The sequence below is a fragment of the Lathyrus oleraceus genome, chromosome 3 (assembly GCF_024323335.1).
Source record: "Lathyrus oleraceus cultivar Zhongwan6 chromosome 3, CAAS_Psat_ZW6_1.0, whole genome shotgun sequence".
Classification (NCBI taxonomy): domain Eukaryota; kingdom Viridiplantae; phylum Streptophyta; class Magnoliopsida; order Fabales; family Fabaceae; genus Lathyrus; species Lathyrus oleraceus.
Window position 1 is genome coordinate 171,181,912 of NC_066581.1, and position 11,071 is coordinate 171,192,982.

At 40.8% G+C, this 11,071-nt stretch overlaps 1 pseudogene; it reads right to left on the reverse strand.

The window, feature by feature from the left end:
- Nucleotides 1-5,407: 5,407 nt before the first annotated feature.
- On the reverse strand, nucleotides 5,408-5,507 carry LOC127133783 (uncharacterized; annotated as a pseudogene).
- Between the last annotated feature and the right edge of the window lie 5,564 nt (nucleotides 5,508-11,071).

Sequence of the window (11,071 nt, forward strand, 5' to 3'; positions counted from 1 at the left end):
CCTTCTACTACAGGTGAGTAAGTCTCCAAAGGTCGAGCATCCGGTAGATTGCGTAGTAACGTCGTTCGTCCAAAACCCACTCCATAACCCCATAGTTAGCCGAACTACATTTTGCTCTGATTCTCAGGCCAGATGAGATACGTAGGCATAAGACGCGATGTCTTAGCGAGCACACATCCCCTAACCCATAGGTCAGCCGAGCTACGAAGACTCTGATTCTCATATTCAGATGAGATACGTATGCAGTGGATGCGACATCCGCGCGAGTCATTTTCATTTAACCCTTTTTTTTTGGTAAACAGCACAAGATAAACTCACACCCTTTAGACAAGAACTACACAAGTGGATCCCGTAGAGTACTACGGATGCGTAGGGGTGCTAATACCTTCCCTTCGCATAACCGACTCCTGAACCCAAGATTTGGTTGCGAGACCCCGTCTTGTCCTTTCCTTTTTCAGGTTTACTTCGAGCGTTTCCTTTCCCTCCTTTGGGATGAATAACGCACGGTGGCGACTCTTCTGTCTTTTTCTTTCGCCGGTTGTTTTTTTTGCGCACTGTATTTTTCAGGTTGCGACAGCTGGCGACTCTGCTCGGGACATATAAGTTGACCTCTTGCTGGTCCATCTTCCCTAAGCGAGTCCCTCCTAGCTTGTGTGATTTCTTGTTTATTGGGTGTTCATGCTTTTGTACATTTATTTGCTTACCTGCTTGCATACATCTGTTGTATCTATTGGATCTGTTTGTTTGTTTGTTGGGATGGGATGTTCTATGAGAGATAAGCCCATTACCCAGGCTTGAGTGTACACACAGGTTTTAGAGTGGATGATCATGAGGCTTGCGTGGCATGTTGCTACGTTAAGTCGTTCGTGAAGAACCACATCCAGACGAGGTTTCTTTTGGATATATTATGTCCTACGGATGTTCCGTAACGACATGGTGTTCCTTTAGAAATCCTTGACTCTGGTGACCATTTCCCGAGAACTCAGTCGAGGCCTCTCCTCCGAGACGTGATTATGTTAGCTTTGGTGGGCGCATTCTCGCTGATCAATCCGAGGACCCCGAGACTGGGAACTTGCTTTAGGATGTCCTGTTGAGGGGAGTCAGTGGAGGTCTTTTATCCCGTAATAATGCCAAACCTTCAGTGGTAAACGTATTATTCGCGACTGAAGGGCTGAAGCTGACGAACTTCTGTTCTTAGAACCTACCAGTGAGGGGTGGGCTAAATTCAGGAAACCTTAACCTCCAACCAACACGGTTTTCTGGAGCAGAGTTTTGGTCTTGTATTATATTCCTCAGTGAATTTCTCTCCAGGCAGTGAAACCTGACAGATGTTCAAGCGGATCCATCAATTCTGATTGACATGCCTTTGCATTGCATAACATCATCTGCATATTTGCATCCAACATCTCATGCTTATTCATTTGCAGGGTATTCCCTTTCAAAATGGGGGTGCCTTAAAACTGAACAAGTAGTGCATCGCATACCATGCATATTAACCCTTGTCTGTTTTGCAGGTGTCACCGCAGTGTCTAATGTTTGTTCCCTGTATCAGGCAGTTATTGGTCCCAAGCGAGTCCACAGGTACCCGACAAAGGAAAATCGTCCACAGCTAGCGATGTACCAAGTACAGAAAGAGCTGGCTGATATGCGTGAAAGGATGGATCAGTTCATGACATTGATGACTGGTATGGCAGAAGGCTAAGCGAAGCTGAGGGAATTGGTTGAGAAACCGAGACCCGATTCGGAGATGGAGATACCAAATGCTGAGGGAAACCCTGGTAACCCTGGGAACGCTGATAACCCTGTGAACACTGGTAACGCGGGTAACGCAAATGCTGATGGAAACCCGAGTAATGTTGGCAACACAGGGAATGTTGGAAATGGTATTGGCGGAAGGTACAATGTGAATCAAGGAATTCGGATTAACGGGCACCCCGTTACTGAAGATTATCAGTATGATCAATTTTCTTTGCACGACGAGGCCCTCGAGACCACTCGCCGTATGGATGAGCTTGCTGAGAAGCTCAAATCTTTGGAGTCTCAAAATTCCTTAGGCTTTGATGTCACAAATCTTGGTCTGGTTCAGGGAGTAAGGATTCCTCACAAGTTCAAACCCCCTACTTTTGAGAAATACAACGGGGCTTCTTGCCCACGCACTCATCTCCAATCTTATTTTGGAAGGTTGGGAGCTCACACGGAAGATGAAAAGCTGTGGATGTACTATTTTGAAGACAGTCTAACTGGAGCTTCTCGTGAATGGTATTCTCATTTGTCTCGTACTACCATCAAGAGCTGGAAAGACTTGGCAGAGGCTTTTGTCAAGCAATATCAATACAACTTGGACATGGCTCCAAATCGGACCTTGTTGCAAGGTATGTCCCAGACTGCCAAGGAGACCTTTAGAGAATATGCTCAGCGTTGGAGACAGATTGCTGCGTCCGTCCAACCCCCTATGTCTGAAAGGGAGATGGTGGACATGTTCATGAACACTCTTCAAGGCAATTATATTGAGAGATTGGCTGCTTGCCCGTCAATCAGCTTTGCAGAGATAGTAATTGCTGGAGAAAGAATCGAGAGTCTGTTGAAGATGGGCCGAATTCAAGACAATAGTGCTTCCAACTCATCAGGTCCCAAGAGACCGTTTGCTGGTAACGGTCAGCGAAGAAAAGAAGGCGAGGCAAGCGTTGTGTGTGCCGGCAGAGGCAGGAGTAAAGGACGCTCTAATTATTATCAAGATCAAGTGGCCGCAGTCACTATTCCAACACCTGTTCCTCAACCGCAATATCATCCGCAACAACAACCCAGGTACAACAATCAACAACAAGGAGGTAATTCGGGTCAGCAGAGACACTATCAACAACATCCAAGGCAGACGGACCGGGTCATCGAGCTAATCCCAATGCCTTATTCAGTATTACTTCCCAAGCTGATTGACATGAATCTGGTTACATTGAGAACTCTGGCCCCACTGATAACACGAAATTATATCACATTTTAAGACTTAATTTAATTAGATTATATTATCATTTACTTTAATTTATCCCATTTTATCAGATATTATGCAGTATTTCTTTTCTATTTTACATCAGGTACCCATTTTGAAGCAAAAGTGAAAAAGGGGAGAAAAGAGGTGTAAAAAGCAATAAAAAGGAAACAAATGACCAAATGCCAAAGCCCAGCCCAAAGCGCACAAGTCATCAACGCTGTGCCTGTGACGGACGTCACAGGGTGCGTGACGAGCGTCACGCAAAACAGACTTGTGACGGACGTCACACATAGCGTGACGAGCGTCACACAACTCCACTACCTTTTTGGCGCAAGTATCGCCCTCAGAAAGACTTGAAGAATAACGTTAAGGAGTTGGTCTCCTATATGCACGCCGTGGATATAGCCATGCTGAAGAATGGGAGAAACGGAATGCAGTTACCAAGGCTATTATAAATAGCCATCTCACAAACCAAAAAAACACAGAGTTTTTGCACGCTCAGTTTTGCGAAAGCTCTGCCAAATTTTCCTTTCACGCCTTTGCCTATTTTTCTTCCTTTCCAGCATCGTTCACTTTATTTATTTTATTTTGCAAGCTTTATTTTCTTTCTCCCTTGCAATTTATTTTCCCCCGTTCTTAGCTTTTAGATATTTTTCGCGTAGTAGTTTCTACACCGGAAACTACTGTGCAACTTTATACCGGATTTAACCTTACGTTATATTCCAGTTTTATTTCCTTGATTTATTTTACTGTTTAATTGAAGAATCCAAGAACAAATCCTACCGGCTTGTGGAGGAGTGTTCAAGACCATTGTATTACGCATTCAGGTTCTTTAATCGTTATTAATTTTTAATGTTTTATTCTATTGTTTATTTACATTGCATGCCTGGAATGAGTCTGTTTATGCATGATATAGATTCTTATTTATTTAGCATGTCTGGCTAATTTGCCTAGGTATCGGTATGTAAAGTAAGCAGAAAAAGGGGTCAAGACTAAGTCGGTTTATTCAAACTTAAAATTAGAATCAATCTTTTTATGGTCTTAACTTACAGGTTTAATAACAAGATTTTTTACAAAAGTAAAAGGCATAAAGAAGTTGAAACCAACAGAGCGAGAGTTTGAGGTTTTAACTGGACAGTGTAAGTTAGTCATTAAGTCTATCTCAGGGCGAGAGCAAGTTTTAGAATTAATTAAATTCTGACTTTTTTCCCAAAAGTATTTTTAAAGATTGAATGTGAGGACGAGAGTTAAGCATTTAGATTTAATTGTATAACCTAAGTCAACAGAGCGAGAGTTTGAGATAAGGGTGTTTAAAACGGTCAGTATTTTCTTAAAAAGAGTTTCTGCAACTTTATTGTTTTCAAAATATGATTTTTGACTTAATTATAAGTGACAGCTACATTAATATAAGATCATGGTTTCTTCAACAGAGCGAGAGTTTGAGATAAAACCTTTAACCAATAAAGTTAATCGAAACGATTTATTTTAAAACCGAGAGACCGATAAGGAATTGATTCCCTAGTTTTGACGAACTACATACCGATATCCGTTTTATTGATATTCAACCTAGATATTAGTTTAGCTCTTAGTTTTTCCCCAAACAATCAAACATTTTCACCTTAGATTTACGTAGTGACTTTAGATAACGGTATATCGATTCATAAGTCCCTGTGGGATCGATATCTTTTAAAACTACGCGATAGAACTGTGCACTTGCAGTTTGTATCCCATTCTCGACTCACACAGTCGAGCGATCAAGTTTTTGGCGCCGTTGCCGGGGACTTTTATTTAATCGATATCGTAACTCTTCCGTTACGCTGTAGAGACTAAGGTTTCTTTTTTTTTTTCCTTCTATTCTTTCTTTCGTTGATTTGTATGCCACGCACTCGCTCTCAAGGCGAACCGCTCTATTTACGAATCAACGATATCGAACTATATCTCCGAGTCTTACGACGAATTCGGGAATATCGTGCTGAAAACAATCTCCCTCCTATAAACCTTCCTGATATCAAAAACATTTTTCCTTCTTTAACCGAGATGGCAGAACCGGCTCGTGCTCTTAGAGATTACGCCGCTCCATCGCAAGATGAACCGCATTCAAGTATTGCTCCGCCCGCAATCGAAGCAAACAACTTTGAACTTAAACCTTCGCTGTTGCAGGCTGTGCAACAGAACCAATTCTCTGGAAATCTTACCGAAGATCCAAACCTTCATTTATCCATATTTGTTCAATATGCTGATACTGTTAAAGCTAATGGTGTCACTTCAGAGGCAATTCGACTTCGTCTTTTTCCTTTCTCATTAAGAGATAGCGCTAGAAGATGGCTTCAATCTCTCCCTTCCAACTCAGTCACCACATGGAACGAGTTGAAGAAAGTTTTCTTGCCCGATATTTTCCGCCAAGCAAAACAGCTATGTTAAGAGCCCAGATAAACGGATTTAAACAGAAAGACAACGAGTCTCTTTTCGAAGCATGGGAAAGATACAAAGACATGATGAGACTTTGCCCACACCATGGTTTGGAAGACTGGTTAGTAATTCACACATTTTATAATGGTCTCTTATACAATACAAGGTTAACAATAGACGCCGCTGCAGGTGGTGCACTAATGAACAAACCTTATGCTGATGCTTACCAGCTTATCGAGAGCATGGCCCAAAACCACTATCAGTGGGGAACCGAACGAACAACAGTGGAAAAACCTCAACCGAAAACTGGCATGTACGAGATAAGTAACCTTGATCACGTTAATGCAAAAGTGGATGCTTTGGTCCAGAAAATTGAAAGTTTAAACGTATCACCACAACCGCCGTGGTTGCTATAACTCAGAATTGCGAGGTCTGTGGAATCCAAGGCCACACTCCTGCGGAATGTCAACTCTTGACTGGAATCCAAACAGAGCAGGTAAACTATGCTCAAGGAAGCCCCTATTCGAATACCTATAACCCAAATTGGAAGAACCATCCAAACTTTTCATATAAGAGTAATAATGCTTTATACGCACCCGGACAGTCTCCGAATCAAACCCCATCTATATCTCCAGGATATCAGAAACCAAATCCTAACAATAATACCCCTAGAAAATCCAACTTGGAAATCATGATGGAAAACTTTATAGCTTCCCAACAACAAACCAATAAAGATTTCTTAAACCAGAACATACACACTGGCGAACAACTTAAACAACTCGCAAGCAAAGTAGATGCCTTGGCTACCCATAACAAAATGCTGGAAACACAAATATCTCAAGTAGCTCAACAACAAGCACCTACTGCTGCACCAACTGGTACATTCCCTGGACAGCCCCAACCTAATCCGAGAAGCCAAGCTCATGCAATTATATTAAGAAGTGGAACGGAAGTGGAAGGACCGTCTGATCCAAGGATAGAAAACCAAAACCCTAAGAAATCTAATGAGGAAAGTGAACCTAAGGAAAAGGAAGAGAGTAATAAGGATACCCTAGAAAAAAAGGAACCTTATGTACCTCCACCACCTTACAAACCACCTATACCTTACCCTCAAAGGCTTGTTAAAACCAAAGATGTAGGCCAATTTAGAAAATTTGTCGATCTCCTTAAACAATTAAACGTTACAATTCCATTTACCGAAGCTATTACGCAGATGCCCTCATATGCTAAATTCTTAAAAGAAATTCTTTCTAATAAAAGGAAACTTGAGGATAGCGAAACTGTTACACTCCCTGCCGAATGTAGCGCTATAATCCAAAACATGCCTCCTAAACTCAAGGATCCAGGTAGCTTCTCTATACCCTGTTACATAGGAAAATTTGTCATCGACAAAGCCTTATGCGATTTAGGAGCCGGAATTAGCGTTATGCCTTTATCCATATGTAAGAGACTGGAAATGGGAGAATTAAGACCGACCAAGATGTCTGTACAACTAGCGGATCGTTCCATCAAATATCCTGTAGGAATCCTTGAAAACGTTCCCGTACGCATAGGTCAGTTTTACATTCCCACTGACTTCACAATTATGGACATTAGAGAAGATGATACTACACCTATTATACTAGGAAGACCATTCTTAGCAACTGCCGGTGCAATCATAGACGTAAAACGAGGAAGACTCACCTTCGAAGTAGGTGAAGAGAAAATTGAATTCATTCTTTCCCAATTCTTGAAAGCACCTGCAATAGAAGATACATGTTACTTCATGGATATCATCGATGAATGCATAAAAGAAGCAGAGTCAGGAGAAGACAAATCATCAGACTATCTTTTAGAAGACAAATCTAAACAATGCTTAGCAATAACACCAGATCCTACGCAGTGTCTTAACAAACAACCCCTGATTTGAAAACACTTCCCAAAAATCTGAGATATGAATTCCTAGACTTAGAACTTGAACGACCTGTGATAGTCAATGCAGATCTAGGAAGACTCGAAACAGAAAAACTCCTACATATCTTAAGAAAATATCCAACCGCACTAGGATACCACATAACCGATCTTAAAGGAATAAGCCCTTCTATTTGTATGCACCGCATCATGTTAGAAGAAGACGGTAAAACCTCTAGGGAACACCAGAGAAGACTAAATCCGATCCTAAGTGAGGTAGTAAAGAAAGAAATAACCAAGTTATTAGAAGCAGGTATTATATACTATATCTGATAGCAAATGGGTTAGTCCTGTACACGTTGTACCAAAGAAAGGAGGCATAACCGTTATTGAAAACGAAAAAGGAGAAACTATAACTAAACGAATCGAATCGGGATGGAGAATGTGCATTGATTATAGGAAACTAAACAAAGCAACCCGAAAAGATCATTTCCCTTTACCATTCATTGACCAAATGTTAGAACGATTAGCTAAACATTCACATTTCTGTTATTTAGACGGTTATTCAGGCTTCTTTCAAATACCAATTCACCCTGATGACCAAGAAAAGACAACATTCACATGCCCTTTTGGTACCTTCGCGTATAGACGAATGCCGTTTGGTCTGTGTAATGCCCCTGCAACTTTTCAAAGATGCATGATGGCGATTTTCGCCGACTTTCTCGAAAACATCATGGAAGTATTTATGGATGACTTTTCTGTATACGGACAAAGTTTCGAAGAATGCCTTGAAAACCTGGAAAGAGTTCTTGAACGATGTGTAAAAGTAAACTTAGTACTTAATTGGGAAAAGTGCCACTTTATGGTACAAGAAGGAATTGTTTTAGGACACATCATCTCGAACAGAGGAATTGAAGTAGACAAAGCCAAAATAGAGGTAATCGAAAATCTTCAACCCCCAAGAACCGTGAGAGAAGTACGAAGCTTTTTAGGACACGCCGGTTTTTACCGACGATTCATCAAAGACTTCTCTAAGATAACTAAACCCTTAACCGGACTATTAATGAAAGATGCTGAATTCATATTCGACGATAACTGTTTAAAAGCATTTCAAACTCTTAAACAAGCATTGATCTCCGCACCCATTATGCAGACACCAGACTGGAATGAACCATTCGAAATAATGTGCGATGCCAGTGATTATGCTGTAGGTGCTGTCTTAGGACAAAGAAAGGATAAAAAGCTCCATGTTATATATTACGCTAGCAGAACCCTGGATGAAGCACAGATGAATTATGCCACAACCGAGAAAGAACTCCTAGCAGTAGTATTTGCGCTAGATAAATTTCGTTCTTACTTGGTAGGAGCCAAAATAATAGTTTACACCGATCACGCTGCTATCAGGTACCTTCTAACAAAAAAGATGCTAAACCTAGACTCCTAAGATGGATCTTGTTACTACAAGAATTCGACTTAGAAATCAAGGACAAGAAAGGAACTGAGAACGTAGTAGCAGACCACCTCTCTAGACTTGAGAACCTTGAACCAGAAAGAACATCCATTAATGATGATTTCTCGTATGACAAACTCATAGCTACTTTGGAAGAGAACAACTCCGACATGCAAGTAGAAACCACCTTAGCTATATCTGTCATACCATGGTACGCTGATCTAGTCAATTATTTAGCTGCCGGAATAGTTCCATCTACTTTATCTTACCAGCAGAAAAAAGATTCTTCCACGACATAAAACACTATTACTGGGATGATCCCTTACTTTTCAAAAGAGGTCCCGATGGTATTTTCCGTCGATGTGTACCCGAAGAAGAGGTAGAAAATATAATCCAACACTGTCACTCTGCGCCTTATGGTGGACACACAAGTACATCCAAGACCTGCGCTAAAATCCTACAAGCTGGCTTTTATTGGCCAACTATATGGAAGGACGTACATGCGGCTATTAAGGAGTGTGACAGATGTCAACGCACGGGAAACATATCTAGACGTGACGAGATGCCACAAAAAGGTATTTTGGAAGTAGAGATTTTTGACGTGTGGGGAATAGACTTCATGGGACCATTCCATCCTCCTTCGGAAACAAATACATACTCGTGGCGGTTGACTACGTATCAAAGTGGATCGAAGCTATAGCTTCCCAACTAATGACACCCGAGTAGTAACTAGACTCTTTAAAAATATAATATTTCCGAGATTTGGCATCCCAAGGATAGTAGTCAGTGATGGTGGATCGCACTTTATATCCAAGGTACTCGAAAAACTACTACTTAAATATGGAGTGAGACATAGGATAGCAACACCTTACCACCCTCAAACCAGTGGACAAGTGGAAGTATCTAACAGAGAAATCAAGCAAATACTAGAAAAAATGGTCGCCACTTCAAGGAAAGATTGGTCATTGAAATTACCAGAAGCTTTATGGGCATACCGAACTGCTTATAAAACTCCCATAGGGACGACCCCATTTAAGCTCATTTATGGAAAATCCTGTCACCTCCCGGTAGAATTAGAACATAAAGCCTATTGGGCTATTAGAAATTTAAATCTGAATTACAAAGCCGCCGGTGAAAAGAGAATCCTTGACATAAACGAATTAGAGGAACTCAGAAGAGACGCCTATGAAAATGCCAAAATCTATAAAGAAAGAACAAAACAATGGCATGATAAGCGTATATCAAGGAAAATCTTCAAGCAAGGCGACGCAGTACTTTTATTTAACTCCAGACTAAAATTATTCCCGGGAAAACTACGATCCAGATGGTCAGGACCTTTCCATATCACTAAAATCTTTCCCAGTGGAGCGGTAGAAATAAAAGGACAATCTACAGAACCGTTCACCGTAAACGGGCAACGTCTGAAACATTATCACTATGCGGAAACCAACGAGGATTCGCAAATTCTACACTTAGACGAAACGCCCCCAGGACTCATAGACTATATTTAACAGTTTCTTTGTCGAGCTTGCGACATTTAAACAAAGCGCTTAGTGGGAGACAACCCACAAATTAATCTGTTATTTATTTATTATTATTATTATCATTTCTCTATTTTTCTCTTAATTATTCTTTTAATTTCTATTTAGTATTCATTATTGATTTATTCAAAAAGAAAAAAAATATATCTATATATAATAATAATAATTCTTTCTTCTTTCGGCATTTGGCCAAATCCTGACTTAAACTCATGTTTTCTTTCTCTAGTTAACACTAACCAGATGGGACATTTTGACCGTATGGGTATCAAGTTCAGAGGAATGGCTCAGAAACGAAAGTTTGAAGAACTAGCCGCTAGAGAGATGCTACCTAGTTTATATGCTGATGATTGGGCTATGACTGCCCTTGGACTGAGACAGAGTGTCCTGTTTTTGCTGAATCAGATAGGATGGGAGACCTCCCCTATCCTGAGACCTTTCACCACCTACCGGAGGCTCACACTAGAATTCCTTAGTTCATTAATCTATCTACCTAGCCATGGAAAAGGAATTACCAGAGGTTTTATCCAGTTCAGAATGTTCAATATGGAGTACCAATTTAATATTAGAGACTTCACCAACCTTTTGGGTTTTCCTACCTCCTTTGATACATTCACTATAAGCCAGGAAGAACTTTTTGAATATAGAGAGCTTGAACACTTTTGGGGTAAGCTGACTGGAAATGATGAGCCCGAAGAACATGAGTTTCTCTCTGGAAACATACATAACCCGGCTTTTCGCTATTTCCATAAGATCCTGACCCACACTGTATTTGGGAAGAAGCCAAATAGTACTTCA